The sequence below is a fragment of the Jaculus jaculus genome, chromosome 15 (genome assembly GCF_020740685.1).
Source record: "Jaculus jaculus isolate mJacJac1 chromosome 15, mJacJac1.mat.Y.cur, whole genome shotgun sequence".
In the NCBI taxonomy this organism is placed as follows: domain Eukaryota; kingdom Metazoa; phylum Chordata; class Mammalia; order Rodentia; family Dipodidae; genus Jaculus; species Jaculus jaculus.
The window spans coordinates 74,646,126-74,664,603 of NC_059116.1; the positions used below are offsets into that span (position 1 = coordinate 74,646,126).

The window sequence follows — 18,478 nt, forward strand, 5'->3', positions numbered from 1 at the left end:
ATACACACAAGGTGGCACACGTATCTGGAATTTGATTGCAGTGACTGGAGGCCCTGGTGTGTCAATTCTCTCTCATAAAAAAAATCGTTATTCATTTATTTGTGAGCAGAGATGAAGGAAAAGAGAGAGAAAGAATGGGTATGTTGGGGTCTCTTGCCACTGTAAACTAACTCCGAATGCATGTGCCACTCTGTGCCTCTGGCTTTATATAGGTACTGGGGAATCAGCAAGCTGTCAGGCTTTTCAAGCATGCACCTTTAACCACTAAGCAATCTCTTCAGAATCCATCTTTCCTTCTTTTTAAAAAATATTTTATTTGTATTTATTGATTTGAGAAAGGGGGTGGGGAGAGAATGGGCACTCCAGGGCCTCCAGCCACTGCAAATGAATTGCAGACACACGCATCACTATGTGCGCCTGACTTATGTGGGTACTGAGGAATTGAACCTGGGTCCCTAGACATCATAGGCAAGTGCCTCAACCACTAAACCCTCTCTCCAGCCCCCATCTTTTCTTCTTGAACAGTTATCTTAAATTGGCCATGCTTGGAAATGTATCCACCCTAAAGTGCATTCCTATATAAGTAAATATGGGATCCCCAAATAAAATTTCCATACTTCCTTGGTTTAGAAATCATTACTGTGCTTTCATTACCGACTGCAGTAATAATTCTCTACTCTAATTTTCTGGTCATGTTTCTTTTGGCTTTAACCCATTGTTTTTGGTTACAAACTGGCTTGAGAACAAGACTGCCAATAGAGCCTTCTGAACAGACATGGCTAAATGTCCCTTGCCCAAGTGCCAGGTCACGAGCTCCTGGGCTACCATCATTGGAAATGTGGATCTCAAGCCGCCTCAGAGGAGTGGGCAATGGGGCTCCCAGAGAGGTCCAGCTCTGGGGCATGAGTGCTTGGCAGTTCCCTCTGGCCTTTTCCCTGTGTGACGGGAAGTGGGTGTGGACTTAGCCTCATGGGCGTGGGGGCCACAGAAGGCCAGATAAGAAGCGTGGCACATTGTGCAGATCAGATTGCCACGGTGGCTGCTGGAAGCCAGTGCGGATGCACTCGGGTGAGGGTGAGTCTTACTTCCAATGGCACCTTCACCCCGGTGAACTCATGAGTCTGCGGGGCTCTGTGGCCAACTGTGGCACAAGAACTGCAGACAGCGTTTGGTCTTTGATCCCAGTGTCTAGCTGAGAACTTCTAAGCCTCTTACAGTCCTCAAAGTGACAGTCCTGTCATTGCCAATGAGATGACTGGGAGTTGAGGTTTCAAGATAGGAGCCGGTGGCCAGAAAGACTCGGACATGACTAGAGAGCTGGAACCCCCAGCTCAGCTCCCAACTGGTGTCCAGAGTGGAGGGGCTGGAAAGCGAATTAATCAGCCACTCAAGGAAGCCTCATATAAGGCCCTAAAGGTGAAATTTAGGAAACATCTTTTTTAAAATTTTTTATTGACAACTTCTATAATTACAGACAATACACCATGATACTTTCCTCCTCTCTCCTACTTTCCTCTTCACAAATCCACTTTCCATCATCTCCCCTCCCCGTCTCAGTCTCTTTCTTTATGTCATCATCTTTTCCTCCAATTACAAGGGTTCTATGTAGAAAGTACAAGGCATTTCAAGGCCATGGATATCCAAGCCATTTTGTGTCTAGAAGATTACATTGTAAGCAGTCCTACCCTTCCTTTGGCTCTTACATTCTTTCTGCCACCTCTTCTGCTTACATGGGTACTGTGGAATTGAACCTGAGCCTTGGAAGGTGTGACAGAGGTGTGTCAGTGCTGAGAACTCCTGTGTCACTTCTTCTCAGCACTATGGTGCCTTTTGAGTCATCCCAGAGGTCACCGCCATCTGAAAAGAGAAGCTTCTCTAATCCAAAAGTGAGAGTAGCATTAATATATGAAAATTAACAATAAGAGAAGTGCTTATTGGACAATTTGGTGAGCATAATATATGTAGTTAGCCAGACACCAGCTGACATTACACCCCTAAGGCTGATGACCTCACCTGTCATAGGTTTTCAGTATCAAGGATGTAGTCCCTCCCGTGGAGCAGGCCTCCAGTCCAATTAGTAAGCAGTTCATTTCCCCCATAACAGACATGCCACTGTGGCACCTGGTGGCTCATTTGGCCTTGCTGGCCAGACTTAAGGCTTGCAGTGTCCACCATTGTTTATCTCCACTGACGACTTCTCTCTCCCATGGAACTGCATACAGCAAAACTACTTCCAGCTCTGTCAGCTGGTCTATAAGGAGGAGGTTTTCAGCTCACCTCCAGCTTGATTTCTCAGGAACCTTGCAGCCCAAGTATGTGGAGTCTTTAGCAATATGGTTTTACCATCTATTCCTGGTGGGAAACCAAGAGCCTTGGCAATGGCCTGTAATGTTTTGGGGACATCAGGGACCTCCCTTGCCAACAATTCACTGAAAGGTATCCCATCCCTGACAATGAAATTTTTCTAGTAACAATCTATGGCTTCTGGGTGTACCATTGTCCAAAAAATGTAGGCTTCTGTATGGACTATTCATATACTCTTTTTAAATTTTCTTTTATTAATTAATTTGTTTGAGAGAGACAGAAATGCAGATAGAGAAAGAATGGGTGTGCCAGGTCCACTAGCCATTGCAAATGAACTCCAACCATATGCACCACCTTGTACATCTGGCTTACATGGGTACTGGGGAATTGAACCTGGGTCATTCGACTTCTTAGGCAAGCACCTTAACTGCTAAGTCATCTCTCCAGCCCCTTATCCTCTTAAATTTTGAATAACCCTCCCCCCATCCTTCCTTTACTCAGTCTCTTCCCCTGACCTCACTTAGGTCATTGCATTCCCAGGAATCTCTTCATCTATTTAGATATATACAATACTGCTCCCTTAAGTCTTCCCCTCTCATGTGGATCCTAGCTACAAATGTTTAGGTTAGTATATGAGTTGGAGTAAAACTTGGGAGCAGAGACCAGTAAGCTATAAAGGGTCTATAAGAGAGGGGAGGACTTAAGGAGAGGGTAATATATATATATATATATATATATATATATATATATATATATATATATATATATATATATATAATATACATATAATATATTAATATAATACATGAATATAATATATATATATAATATATGTGAACAGATTACTGTGGATGCAATGACCTATGACCTAAGTGAGGTCAGGGGAAAGGACTGTATAAAGGAGTAGGAGGCAGGTTAATCAAAATTTAAGATGTTGTGAATAAACCATTTGGAAACCTACTTCTATGGATAATGGCAGACCCAGAAGCCATAGGTTGTTATTAGAAAAATTTCAGTGCCAGAGATGGGATACCTTCCAGTGAGTTGTTGGTCAGAGAGGTCCCCAATGCCTGCAAAACATACTGGCCGTTGCCACAGCTCTTGGTTTCATGCTAAAACTAGATGGTAAGATCCTATTGCTAAAGACTCCACATGCTGGGGCTGCAAAGTCACTGAGAAATCAAGCTGGAGCTAAGCTGAAAACTTCCTCCCTGTAGATCAGCTGACGGAAAGCTGGAAAAAGCTACTTTGCATGCAGCCCTATGGGAAAAAGAGGTCATCAGCAGTGATAAACAGCACTGGACATTGCAAGCTGGAAGATTGGCCAGCCAGGCCAATGTGTACATGCCTGGTTCTGAAACCTAGTCAACAGCCTAGGGCAGGGAAGGTTATGAGCCCTAGGGGAGTAACACCGGCTGTTGTCTGGTTAAATGCATATATTACACTCATTAAGATGCCCTATAAGCACTTTTCTTAATGTTCATGCCCATATATTAATGCTACTCTCACTTTTGGTTAGTCAGACAGCAGTGACCTCTAGGATAACTCAAAAGGAACCACAGTGCTGAGAAGTGACAGAGGAGTGTTCTGTGCTAAAACATCTCCATCACACCCTCCAAGGCTCAGGGTCCATTGTAGAAGAGGTGGCAGAAAGAATGTAAGGCCAAAGGAAAGGTAGGATTCCTTACAATGCACTCTTCCAGACACAAAATGGCCTGGATATCCATGACCACACAGTGCCTGACACTACCTACACAGGACGCTCAGAATAAGAGGCAAACACTATGACATGAAAATTAAAGAGAGACTAATTGATCAGGGGAGAGGATATGATGGAGAGTGGATTTGTGAGGGGGAATAATGGAGAAGGGGAGAGAATTATCATGGCCTACTGTCTACAATTATGGAAGCGGTCAATAAGTTTTCATGTATGTATATATGTGTATGTGTGCACATGTGTGTGGGCACCTGAGTGCAGTGCGGAGCATGTGCAGAGGTCGGGGTGCTACCTGTGCCCCACTTTCTTTGAGTCTGGCCTGTGAGCAGCTTTACAGAGGTGCTGAATTGAGCCCCTGCCGGTATGCATTGCAAACAAGCACCTTTAACCTCTTGAGCCCTCAGCCATCTCCCCAGCACTGCTTCCCCCAATTTTTTAAGATTTATTTTTATTTATTTATTAGAGACAAGGGGTGGGGAGAGATAGAGATAGGAAAGAGGGAGAGAGAGAATGGGCGCGCCAGGGCCTCTAGCCACTGCAAATGAACTCCAGATGCATGCACTACCATGTGTGTCTGGCTTACATGGGACCTGGAGAATTGAACCTGGGTCCTTAGGCTTTGCAGGCATATGCCTTAACTGCTAAGCCATCTGTCTAGCCTTTTTTTTTTTTTTTTTTTTTTTTGAGGTAGAATCTCACTATAACCCAGGCTAAACTAAACCTCTGTCACTCTGTATTCCCAGGCTGGCCTTGAATTCACAGTGATACTCCCTCCTACCTCTGCTGGGATTAACGACATGTGCCACCACACTGGGCCCATTTGTTCTCTTGGCATTAATCAAAATCACCCAAGGGCTGATGTCAGTGTTTAATAACTCACAGTGTTTCCACCATATCCCTCACAGAAGACACAGTTAAGGCAGGTTAGCATAACCAGGCCCAGAAAGTAAAAAGGAGAAAGATCCTTAAATCTGCCTTTGCCATCTCCACTTTACTAGAGATCAGAGAAGGCTCTCTCCTCTCCTTATCTCTTAAGTAAAGGGTTCCCTAGATCTGTTTTTCCATAAGCAAACTGAGACCATCCTGGGAGGGAGCTCCTCTTTCCTAGAATTAAGGTTTAAATCTGATCCTGGCATTGTGGTTGGTTAATTTCAGCCCCCAAACTTGGCATCATGGCTGGCCTCTTCCCAAGCCAGTTCACACCAGTCAGTTCTCTGTCAGAACTCACCTGAGCCCACCGCGATAGATTATAGATGCTACCAGGTGGGCACAGATCTTGGCTGCTCGTCTTTCCTGACGCCTGAGCCTCCAGGTCCCCACGCTGGAAAGCCCACTTTGTCTCAGCCTGGCTGGGCTGGGATGAGGCGGAAGAGAGCCCATGGGGGGGAGGGGTCCTCTCCTCCCCCTCTCCTTACCTTCCACACGCATGAGCTCTCTGCACTTCCTTCCCTCTCAGGGATTTTTTGTTTGTTTTTCGAGGTAGGGTCTCTAGCCCAGGCTGCCCTGGAATTCACTATGTGGTCTCAGGATAGCTTTGAACTCACAGCGGTCCTCCCACCTCTGCCTCTGGGAATACCGAGATTGCCGCCACACTGGCTTCCTGCTCTTAATAACGCCTCTGTAAGTCTCAGACTCTGGTCTGTGGATTTCAATTATTTAAATGTGTAAGTCAAGAACTCAGGAATATCTCAAAAATTTATTGCTGCATTGGCATATATTGGTATTTTGGCAAGGAGCCTCAAGACTCCTGATACAGAATAATAGACTGGAGAAGCTGGCCTAGAGAATTCCCTGTGAGGGGACGAGCTGAGGAGAAGCGTCTATTGGGCCATCCAGAGCTAAATAAACTCAGCCCAGCCAGTGCTCGAGGGAGGTGGGCAGAGGGAGTGGCACTGTCTCTCTGGTTTCCAGTCCTGAACAAAGGATTTCAAGCCATTTTTAAATTTTTATTTATTTTTATTTGAGAAAGAAGCAGAGAGAGAGAGAGAAAATGGGGGCACCAGGGCCTCCAGCCACTGCAAATGAACTCCAGACACATGTGCCACCTTGCCCATTTGGCTTACGTGGGTCCTGGGAAGTTGAACCAGGAACCTGGGTCCTTTGGCTTTGCAGGCCAGCGCCTTAAGCACTAAGCCATCAGCATCTAAGTTTTTATTTGTGTGAATTGTTAAAAGCATCCACACCAGGGCAGCCAGGCTGGGGAAAGAATTCTGCTCCATTGGTAACAAAGCTCCAGGTTCATTCCACCATGGATCTCGTAAAGAGACACGTGGTCCTTAAAAATCGTGTACCACTTCTGAACCATCTTGTTCCAACGGGTGCCACTTTGAGCTACGACCAGTTTCTTAAGGACCCAATGGTTGTCATCGGGGTTGCACTTCACGTGGACTTCTCTTCTCCAGACGGGCGTTGCAAACAACCTCAGTCATTCTGACTGGAGCTCGAATCTCCTTGAAACTGCCAAGGCCACAACCTCCTCCCTCAAGCCATTTTTAATTGAGAATATAGTCCCAGGAGGATTGACGCTATGGTAGGAGTCAGAGAACCATGTAATTTCACCATTACCAAACTTTCAACTGTGGCTCAGGACACTTCTGTTCTCAGTCTAATGCACACCGATTGGAGAACTGCTCTGCCCCTAGGGAGCTCTTGGCACACCAGGGGTATTGGAAAACGCTAGCCTAATTGTAGGAGTCAGGAGAAAACATGGCCAGACTCAGCCTTCCTCCAATTATCATTAGGGCAACAGTCAGCGGCAGAAGCTGGTATCCTGAGGTCCTTGGGTTGTGTTCATTTTATTGTCACAGAGTCTTGTTGCGCAGCCTGAGATGGTTTGAAATCCTCTTGCCTCAGCCTCCCAAGGGCTGGGATTATAGGTGTGAGCCACCATCCCCCCCTTCCCTGAGGTCCTAAGGACAGAGCGTCTTAATCTGATTGGACAGTGTAACCACCTAGAGGACTGGCTTAATAGCCAGCCGGGCCTTACTCTAGTTTCAGTTAGACTGGCTATTTTTCTTGTTTGTTCGATTTTTGAGGCAAGGTCAGTCACATTCTAGCCCGGGGTGACAAGTGCCTCTGCCATGTAAACTCTAGGGGTCTGAGTGGCAGAGAAAGCCGGTGGGTGGAGCAGAGTACGAGGCTAGTGGCAGCTGAGGTTGGCATCCAGCAGGGGCGGGCAGCCGGAAGGAATCCCCAAGGTGAACGTCTGAATTTATTTCCCCTATCCCCCTAAATAACATGCAGATTAGAGATGATTTTCAGTGACAAAATGGAAACTCTGAAGACAGCCTGTTTTTCTGAGTACATTCAAGACATAATTGAGGCTGGGCTGTGGTTCAATCGGACAGCATTTCACAGCATGTACAAAGCTCTGGGTTCTGTCCGCAGCACGTGTTCACATGCATGCACACATGCATACATCCTCTTTCTCTCCCTCTCTCTCTCTCTCTCTCTCTCTCTCTCCCCCACCCACACACACACAAAACAGTCTTTTAAGACATAACCGAGTTTGTAAAAGGTAGATTTTACCTGCCACAGCTTAGTGCAGGCCTGAGTCCGAAGTCCATTTTCTCCACCAAGCACCCAGCGGGGCTCGTCTGGTGAGCTCCCTTCTCCACCTGGGAGCCCTGTGGGTGCCTCGTGCGGCGGGAAACTGGGCTTCTCGGACTGGGTTTACCACTGACAAAGTGAGTCGTTGTCACTTTTCCTCTCTAGTATGTGAAATGAAGGGACTGATAAGTTGCACTCTGGCGTCCCTTCACATGCAATTGCATTGATGACTTTCTTCCAGGACATCGTTAGAAAAGCTGGTGTCCTTCCGCATCCATCACAGGGGGAGAGAGAGAGATTAGATCAGAAACCCAGTGTAGGGCTGGAGAGACTGCTTAGTGGTTAAGCACTTGCCTGTGATGCCTAAGGACCCCAGTTCGAGGCTCCATCCCCCAGCACCCACGTAAGCCAGATGCACAAGGTGGCGCATGCAGCTGGAGTTCGTTTGCAGTGGCTGGAGGGCCTGGTGCGCCCATTTCTCTCTCTCCCTCCCTCTCTGCCACTCTCATATAAAAAAGAAAGAAAGAAAGAGAGAGAGAGAGAGAGAGAGAGAGAGAAAGGAAGGAAGGAAGGAAGGAAGGAAGGAAGGAAAGAAAAGAAAAGAAAAGAAAAGAAAAGAAAAGAAAAGAAAAGAAAAGAAAAGAAAAGAAAAGAAGGAAGGAAGAAAGCCAATATAAAATCGCAGTTCAAAGTCAACAACCAGAGGACAGGAGAGATAGCTCAGCCAGTAGAATGCTTGCCTTGCAATACGATGACCTGGGTGTGGTCCCCAGAGCTCAGGGAAACGCGGGTTAGGCGGAGGGGAGGTGGAGACGGTGGAGCTGCTGGCTACTCAGTGTAGCCTAATTAATGAGCCCTGGGCCAATGACAGACCCTGTCTCAAAGAGGTGAATGACATACCTGAAGGTGACCCAAGACTGTCCTCTGCTCTGCACACACACGGCACATGCACCCGCACGCACACAAGCACGTATACACACCACACACACATGCAGGAAAACAAATCCAGGAGCTGTGCATGAGACAGGATGAAGCTATCACGAGAGTGACCATGGAGACACACAGCTAGACCCCAAGTGTCCCCCGCCTCTCGAGTGCTTCATTCCTAGCTGATGACAGTTCGGGAGAGGGAGGCCGGAGGTGTGTTGTGGGGGATGCAGTGTTACAGCCAGCTCCCCTTGCCAGAGTTTGGCTCACGCTGCTACTGCTGTTGTCCACCTGATGTTGTTAAGGACATGCTGTCCACCCTCTACGCTGCCATCTTTCCTCTGCCGTCCTGGCACTTCCCCTCAAGACAGTAAGCCAAAAGAAACAACTTTCCGTAGTCGGGCGTGGTGGCGCATGCCTTTAATCCCAGCACTTGGGAGGCAGAGGTAGGAGGATCTCTGAGAGTTCGAGGCCACCCTGAGACTACATAGTGAATTCCAGGTCAGCCTGAGCCAGAGTGAGACCCTACCTCGAAAAACCAAAAAAAAAAAAAAACAACTTTCCTCCCTCCAGCTGCTTTTGGTCAGGTGCTTTGTCCCAGCAACCAGAAGGTAACTACAGCACACCCTAAATAAATAAGTAAATTTTTATTTTTATTTTATTTTATTATTTTATTTAGAGAGAGGGAGGGGATGGTACACCAGGGCCTCAGCCACCACAATCAAACTCCAGATGCTTGTGCCACCACGTGGGCATGCATGACCATGCACTTGCCTCACCTTTGTGCATCTGGTTTATGTGGAATTTGGAGAGTTGAACATGGGTCCTTAGGCTTCACAGGCAAGCACCTTAACCGCTAAAACATCCCTCCAGCCCAAATACATAATTTTTTTTTAAAAATCAAAACAAGGGCTGGAGGGATGTTTTAGGAGTACCACTTCTAACTTGATTTTAATTTCCCTAAGGTGATGGGGGCATTTCTCTTCCAATAAATGCTTATCTAGCACTGTTCCCCATTTTACAGCTTTTTTTTTTGTTTGTTTCGTTGGTTCATTATTTTTGCTGTCTAATTTTCAGTTATTTATATATCCTGGAAACCAACTTTCTGATAATATATAGTTTACAAATGCTTTCATTTTGTCAGCTATGTCATGGCTCTGTGAATTGTGTCCTTTGCTGTGTAGTTTTTCTTTTTCTTTCTTTCTTTTTTTTTTTTTATGGTTTTCAAGGCAGGGTCTTGCTGTAGCCCAGGCTGACCTGGAATTCACTCTGTAGTCTCAGGGTGGTCTTGAACTCACAGCAATCCTCCTACCTCTGCCTCCCAAGTGCTGAGATTAAAGGCATGCGCCACCATGCCTGGGTTGTAGTTTTTCCTTTTATTGTTACAAACAGATTTCATATTTTTTATTCTATACATCCTAACACATTTTTCTTGTTATTTTAAATATGTATTTTATTTATTTATTGCTCTGCAGGAGAGAGAGACAGAGAGAAGAGGCAGAGAGAATGAGTGTGCTTCCAGCTGCTGCAAATGAACTCCAGATTCATGTGCCACCTTGTGCAACTGGCTTTAAGTGGGTACTGGAGAATCAAACTGGGTTCTTAGGCATTGCAGGCAAGTGCCTTAATTGTTGAGCCATCTCTCCAGCCCTCTTTAAAAAAAAAAACAAAACAAAACAGTAGAGTCTCTCTGTAGCCCAGGCTAACCTGGAATTCACTATGCAGTCTCAGTCTGACCTTGAACTCACACTGATCTCCTTTCTTTGCCTCCCAAGTGCTCCAGTGTTGGGATTAAAAGCGTGGTTTTCAAGGTAAGATCTCACTCTAGCCCAGGCTGACCTGGAACTCATTCTGTATCATCCCAAGCTGTTCTGAAACTCACAGCCAGCCCTGAGACCCTACCTCCGTCTCCTGAGTGCTGGATTCTAGGTGTGAGCCACCACACCTGGGTCTGACAATTTTTTTAAGTGGTGTTGAGGATCCCAGGGCCTTGTGCACTTTGGGCAAGCACTCCCCCAGCGAGCCACTGCCCCAGACCACCCACCCCACTCCTTCTAAACTTCCAGACGAGGTCTGGGTGTGTTATTCAGGGAATCCTGAGTTTAGGATCGGTCGTCGGCCTCAGCTTCCTGAGCAGCCGGCATTGCAACCCTGTCCACCAGCCTTGACCCTGACACACTTCTCATTCAGAGACGAGAAGTGACCCCATTTCACTGACAGTGGAGCAGGCCTCAGCCGGGGAGGGACTTGACCTGGATAGTCAGCCACACAAGGAACAAGACACACGCAAAGGCCCAGATCTCAGCCCCTTGAGTTGCTGTTTCTCACCTGGGAGCCCTTTATCTGGGACACTTTCCTCCAGCCACACAACATGGGGTTAAGGCACCTCAGTCACTCAAGGTTAGCTTAGGTGGGAACACAGAGTCTTCGCTGGTCACTGATGGACACTTAATGACCCATTTACAGCTGAGGAGCACACTGTCCTTTCCCAGCAATCAGGCTTCCTGTGTCTGGGGCAGAGCGGCTCCTCTCTGCCAAGGCTTCCTGGAAGGTGATGCTGCCTTGGGGGTGGGGAAGGCACTCTGCGGCTGCACAGTTAGCTAGTCACTTCCAGAGGTCAAAGACAAGGCTTTGTTAGGAAGGTTCCCGAAGTGAACTGTGGCTAAGAACCAGGCCTTTGGGGGCATGGGGGCACATGTCTGTAACCCCAGCACGCAGTGGATGGGGCTTGGTAGCATATTGAGTTAGTTCAAGACCAGCCAAGGTTACATGCGAGGCTTTTTTTTTTTAAAAGAATGGGCACACCAGGGCCTTCAGCCACTGCAAACAAACTCCAGATGCATGTGCCACCTTGTGCGTCTGCATTACATGGGTACTAGAGAATCAAACCTGGGTCCTTAGGCTTTGTAGGGAAGCACCTTAGCCACTAAGCCATCTCTCCAGCCCCTGTGACCCTGTCACAAACAATAAAACAAAAGGGAGAAAAGGAAGGAAAGAAGAGATAAAAAGAAAAAGTCAGGGCTGGAGAGATGGCTTAGTGGTTAAGCGCTTGCCTGTGAAACCTAAGGACCCCGGTTCGAGGCTCGGTTCCCCAGGTCCCACGTTAGCCAGATGCACAAGGGGGCGCACGCGTCTGGAGTTCATTCGCAGTAGCTGGAGGCCCTGGCATGCCCATTCTCCCTCTGTCTCTCTCTCTCTCTCTCTCTCTGTCTGTCTGTCTGCTCTTTCTCTTTCTGTTCCTCTCAAATAAATAAACAAAAAAAATTAAAAAAGAAAAAGTCAGATGGGGGTAAAGAGGGAAGGAAACGTGATGTGGCCAAATTCAGAATGGTGACCAGTCCCATGTGCGCCTTCACTTAGGCTGGCTGGCACCACCCTGTGTCACTTTTACCTGTTTGTCCCATAAAATGCAAAGAAAATTTTTCTTTCTTCCTTTTTAAAATATTTTATTTATGGAGAGAGAGAGAATGGGCATACCAGGGCCTCCAGCCACTGCAAACTCCAGATGTCACCTTATGCATCTGGCTTACATGGGTCCTAGGGAATTGAACCTGGGTCCTATGGTTTTGCAGGCAAGTGCCTTAATGTCTAAGCCATCTTGCCAGCCCAAGAACATTTTTCATTGGCCACATATAACCAGCAAATGACTTTTAAGTATTCATTTATTTATTTGCAAGCAGAAAGAAATAGGAATACCAGAGCCTTTAGCCACTACAGATGAACTCCAAATGCATACACCACTTTGTCACTTTGTGCATCTGGCTTTAGGTGGGTACTGGAGAATAGAACCTGAGTCATTGGGCTTTGCAGGCAAACGCTTTAACCACTGAGCAATCTCTCCAACTCCTGCAAATGATTTCAAAACATTGTAAAAAAAAAAAAAGACAAATTAAAATTTTCATGATAATTAGGATGTCATACACACACAAGACTGCTTGAAATTACTGTCATCTCTGATATTTACTTAAATTTAATGTTTATGATATGGTTTCTCTCCAGAGCATGTAGGTCTTTTTAAAATTTAATATTTGATCTTTATTTATTTATAAGACAGAGATAGAGAGAGAAAGAATGGGTGCACCAGGGCCTCCAGCCACTGCAAACAAACTTCAGATGCGTGTGCAGCCTTGCACATCTGGCTTACATGGATCCTGGAGAATTGGACCTGGTCTTTTGGCTGTGCCCCTTAAACACTGCGCCATCTCTCCAGCCCATGTTTGATGCTTTTTGTTTGTTTGTTTGTTGTTTTGAGGAAGGGTCTCACTCTAGCTCAAGGGGGGCCTTGAACTTATGGTGATCCTCCTACCTCTGCCTCCCAAATGCTGGGATTAAAGGTGTGTGCCACCACGTCCAGCTGTTTGATGCTTTTTTTAAAAATTATTTATTTATTTATTTATTTATTTGAGAGCGACAGACACAGAGAGAAAGACAGATAGAGGGAGAGAGAGAGAATGGGCGCACCAGGGCTTCCAGCCTCTGCAAACGAACTCCAGACGCGTGCGCCCCCTTGTGCATCTGGCTAACGTGGGACCTGGGGAACCAAGCTTCTAACCGGGGTCCTTAGGCTTCACAGGCAAGCGGTTAACCACTAAGCCATCTCTCCAGCCCTGTTTGATGCTTTTTTAATCCATTAGGCTTTGCTTTAAATACCATGATTCTATTTATGGCTTGGTTTATAAAACAGGAAAATTGTAGAGCTGGGTAGATAGCTTAGTGGTAGAATGCTTGCCCGGCATATGTGAGGCTTTAGGTCCAACACCCAGCACCCCATTCCCAAATTAACAGTCATCGTTAAGGGGAAACAATAATTCTATTCAGAAATTAAGTTATCTATCCCTGTGTAGTGACATGTGCCTATAATTCCAGAATTTGGGAGCCATGGGCAGAAGGGAGTTTAAGGTCACCCTCTGCTACATGAGACTCTGTCTTATAAAAAAATTAAAAAAGAGATTACAAACTCTAGGTCTTAACTCTGTGGCCTAAACTGGCCTCAGTCCCTTGCCTTAGTCTCCAGCGCGCACAGGCGCTCCAGCACTGAGATTAGGTGTAAACCATGGTGCCTGGCTACAACCACAAGGTCTTAAAATGCCAAGTATGTACATAGGATCTAAATTTAACCCCTGAAATCAACAGCATGAGCTTATTTCACATTAAAAGGAGACTTCTCCAGGGCCCAAAGCTTTATCTGACCCAGCACACAACATGAGCTGGAGAGCCGGCTACATGGACACGGGTCTCTAAGCCAGCCCTGGGGAAGTGGAGTCAAGCAGAGCAGTCCCAGGGCATTCCTGACTCCAGAGAGCTCCTGGCCAGCCAGACTATGCAAGGCCTTGTCAAAATACCCAAAGAGAAAAAAGAAAAAGGTATGGTGATGAACATCTTTAATCTCAGCACTCAGGAGGCAGAGGTAGGAGGATTGCTGTGAGTTTGAGGCCAATGTACGACTACAGAGCGAGTTTCAGGTCAGCCTGGGTTACAGTGAGACCTTACCTCAAAAACCACAAAAAAAAAAAAAAAAAACAAGAGAGGAGGAGGCCGGACTAGGAGGAATTATGCCATTATCAGCAAATCTGTTACATATAGGCTAGAACGACCCTTAATCAGGACCCAGAATTTAGTTCTTTTCTTCTAAAACAGATAGGAAATACCAAAGCCTGCTAGGGGCCGCTGTGCCAGGCGCTTCCAGAATCCCTGACCTTTGTTCGCCCTCAGTGGGTCTGAGGCTGGGAAGAACCCACCCGGCCACGTGTCTTGCAGCCTCTAGCTGGCTGGACGCACCACCGACGGCTCTTGAGAATTCCCTGGGCAATCTGGGCTTTCTAGCCTATGGGTGACTAGCCAGGGCAGAGATGTTCCCTGCCCCCAGTCAGTTGTTGATCCCCTATATAACTTCAGGGAGGGCCTCGTGAGGACCAGGGTTTGTGTTCCGGACCTCACCTGTGAGGGTCTCAGATGGGCACCCCCAGCTGTGAGGGTCTCAGATGGGCACCCCCAGCTGTGAGGGTCTCAGATGGGCACCCCCAGCTGTGCTAACTGGAGAGGGGGCAGCGCTACATGACAGAACCCAGCCCTGTCTGCAGGGACTTGGAACCCAGACTGGCAGCAGTCTGGCTGCAGGGGGTGTCTTTACCTTTCAAGGGCCAGGGCAACGGTGCTCAGCTACAGACCAAGCTTTGGTGTGACGCCGAGTGTTCAGAAGCCTCAATGCATTTTGGCTTGAATATTTTTTAATATTTTTTTAAAAATTTATTTGATATAGCAAGATCCTATTGCTGAAGACTCCACATACTTGGGCTGCAAGGCCACTGAGAAATCCTGCTGGAACTGAGCTTAAAACCTCCTCCATGTAGACCAGCTGACAGAAAGCTGGAAGAAGCCATTCTACATGTAGTTCAATGGGAGAAAGATACACCCCCAGTGAAGATACTCAACAGTGGACACTGCAAGCCTTATAATTGGCCAGCCAGCCCAAATGAGCCAACGGGTGCAACAGTGGCACGTCTGTCATGGTGGAAACCAACTGTCCTCCAATTGGACTGGAGGCCCGCTCCATGGGAGGGAATGCATCCCTGATACTGAAAACTTAAAACAGGGTAGTCATGAGCCCTAGGGGTGTAACGTCTGCTGCTGTCTGGCTAAATGTATATACTATGCTTATCAAGCTGCCCAGTAAGCACTTCTCTTAATGTTCATACCCTTATATTAATGCTACTCTCACTTTTGGTTAGAGAACCTTCTCTTTTCAGATGGCAGTGATCTTGGGATGACTCAGAAGGCATTATGGTGCTTGAAAGAATTGACGGGAGTGTTCAGCACTGCAATATCTCGATCACGCCTTCCAAGGCTCAGGGTCCATTACGATAGAGGTGGCGGAAAGAATGTAAGAGCCAAAGGGAGGGTAGGACTCCTTACAATGTGCTTCCCTCAGACACAAAATGACCTGGATATCCATGACTTTATAGTGCCTGGCATTATCTACACAAGACCATCATAATAGGAGGAAAAGATGATGACATCTAAATAAAAGAGAGACTGATTGAGAGGGGGAGGGATATGATGGAGAAAGGAGTTTCAAAGGGGAAAGTGGGGGGTAGGGAGGGAATTACCATGGGATATTTTTTATAATCAGGGAAGTTGTTAAAAAAATTATTTTGTGTCTATAAAAAAAATTATTTGAGACAAAAAGAGACAGAGAGAGAGAGAGAGAGAGAGAGAGAGAGAGAATATGTGTGCCAGGGCCTTCTGCTGCTGCAAACAAACTGCAGACGTGTACAATCCCTTGTGCCTCTGGCTTATGTGGGTCTTGGGAATCAAACCTGGGTCTTTTGGCTTTGCAGGTAAGTGCCTTAACTGCTAAGCCATCTCTCCAACCCTGATTTGAAATTTTTATTGCTATAAAAACAATACAAAGTGTTGTAGTCAAGTTCATGTTGCTGGCATAAATTGCCCAACCAAGAGCAGCTTGTGGGAAATAAAAGAGGTTCATATTGGCTTATAGGCTCCAGGGGGAAAGTTCCATGATGGTAGGGAAAACGATGGCATGAGCAGAGGGTGGACATCACCCCCTGGCTAACATAAGGTGAACCATAGCAACAGAAGAGTGTGCCAAAAGCTGGCAAAGGAAACTGGCATAATGCCCTTAAGCCTGCCCCCAATAACACATCGCCTCCAAGGAGGCTTTAATTTCCAATTGCCATCAGCTGGGGAGAGTAGTATTCAGGATACCTAAGTTTATGGGGGACACCTGAATCAAACCACCACATGAAGAAAAACAGGAACTGGAGAGATGGCTCAGCAGTTAAAGGCATGTGTTCCAAAGCCTAACTGCCTGGTTTGATTCCCCAGCACCCACACAAAACCAGATACACAAAGTGGAGCTTGCATCTGAGTTCATTTGCAGTAGAAGGATGTCCTGACACACCCAATAATACACTGCCTCCAGGAGGCTTCAATTCCCTAATTGCCACCAGCTGGGGACCTAGCATTCAGAACACCTGAGTTTATAGGGGATGCCTAAATCAGACCACCACAACTGGAAAGCCTAATGACCTGGGTTTGATTCCCCAGTACCCAGGTAAAGCCAGATGCATAAAGTGGCACATGCATTCTCTCTTTCTCTCTCTCTCCTTGCAAATAATAAATGAATTTTTATTTATTTATTTATTTATAATTTTATTTATTTATTTTGGTTTTTCAAGGTAGGATCTCACTCTAGCTCAGGCTGACCTGGAATTCACTCTGCAGTCCCAGGGTGGCCTTGAACTCAGAGCAATCCTCCTACCTCTGCCTTCTGAGTGCTGGGATTAAAGGCATGCATCACCACACCCAACAATTTTTATTTATTTTACTTTTATTTATTTATTTATTTGACAGAGAAAGAGGGAGAGAGAGAGAATTGGCATGCTGGGGCCTCCAGGCACTGAAAATGGACTCCAGATGCATGTGCCCCCTTGTGAATCTGGCTAACGGGGGTCCTGGGGACTTGAACAAGGGTCCTTTGGCTTTACAAGCAAATGCCTTAACCGCTAAGCTATCTCTCCAGCCTGACAATTTTTTTTTAATGAAGGAAAACAGATGCTTTACCCCCTCTGCCTTCTCATGGGCAGGAGTTCTTTATAATCTCTCCTCTTTCCTCCTTGTAATCTAATAAAGTCTCTCTAAACTTAAAATAAAAAAGGAAAACAGTACATTTTCTCTAAGCTCTAAATGTTTTCTAGGTCAATGATTATAACTTTATCTATTTAGTAGTATCATGTTGACATAGTGTAAAACCGTATTTGTGCCCATTTAAACATGATTCTGGAATATCTAGTGTGTATATTTTTAAATTACTATAGTGCCTAAGAATAAGCACTTAAATATGCTAAATATTTTTAGCTTTTACTAATTAAATATTTAAAGAAATTCAATAAATAAATTTATTTATTTATTTGAAAGGTAGAAAGAGGCAGAGAGAATGGGCACGCCAGGGCCTCCAGCCACTGCAAACAAATTCCAGAAGCGTGCATCCCCTTGTGCATGTGACTAACGTGGGTCCTGATGGCAAGCAAGCACTTTTAACCAGGGAGCAATGTTTATAGACCTTTAAATTTTCTTCTCCTTTTTTGTTGCTGTTTTTGTTTTTTCGAGGTAGAGTTTTATTCTAGTCCAGGGTGACCTAGAATTCACTATGTAGCCTCAGGGTGGCCTCAAACACATGGTGTGGTGGTTTGATTCAGGTGTCGCCCATAAACTTAGGTGTTCTGAATGCTAGGTTCCCAGCTGATGGTGATTTGGGAATTGAATCCTATTGGAGGCAGTGGATTGTTGGGGGCGGGCTTACGGGTGTTATAGCCAGCTTCCTCTTGCCAGTGTTTGGCACACTCTCCTGTTCCTGTTGTCCACCTGATGTTGGCCAGGAGGTGACAGCATGCACAGATGGTGCATGCTATCATTTTTATCGGCCGTCGTGGAGCTTCCCCTCAAGTCTGTAAGCCAAAATGAACCCCTTTTCCCCCAAAAGCTGCTCTTGGTCGGGTGATTTCTGCCAGCAATGCAAACCTGACTGCAACACATGGTGATCCTCCTTCCTCTGCCTCACTAGTGCTGGGATTAAAGGCGTGCATTATCACTCCCGACTCTATTTTTTTTAATTTCAATTTTATTTATTTGAGAGAGGGAAAGGCAGACAAAAAGAAAGTATGGGTGCCCCAGGGTCTCCTGTGACTGCAAAGGAACATCAGGCCCATGTGCCACTTTGTGCATCTAGCTTTCCATGGGCGCTGGGGTATGAAATTCGGGCTAACATGCCAGGCTTTGCACAGTTAACCACTATGCCATCTCTTTGGCCCCCTTTTTTTCATTTTTGTTTTTTTTTTTCTGAAGGGGGGGCTCACTCTAACCTGGCTGCCCTGGAAACCACTCTGCAGTGCCAGGCTGGCTTCAAACTCGCGGTGATCCTCCTACCTCTACCACCCCAGTGCTGGGATTAAAGGCGTGCGC

At 46.2% G+C, this 18,478-nt stretch overlaps 1 pseudogene; it reads right to left on the reverse strand.

The window, feature by feature from the left end:
• Positions 1-6,188: 6,188 nt before the first annotated feature.
• LOC101617715 lies at positions 6,189-6,450 on the reverse strand (annotated as a pseudogene).
• Positions 6,451-18,478: the final 12,028 nt, after the last annotated feature.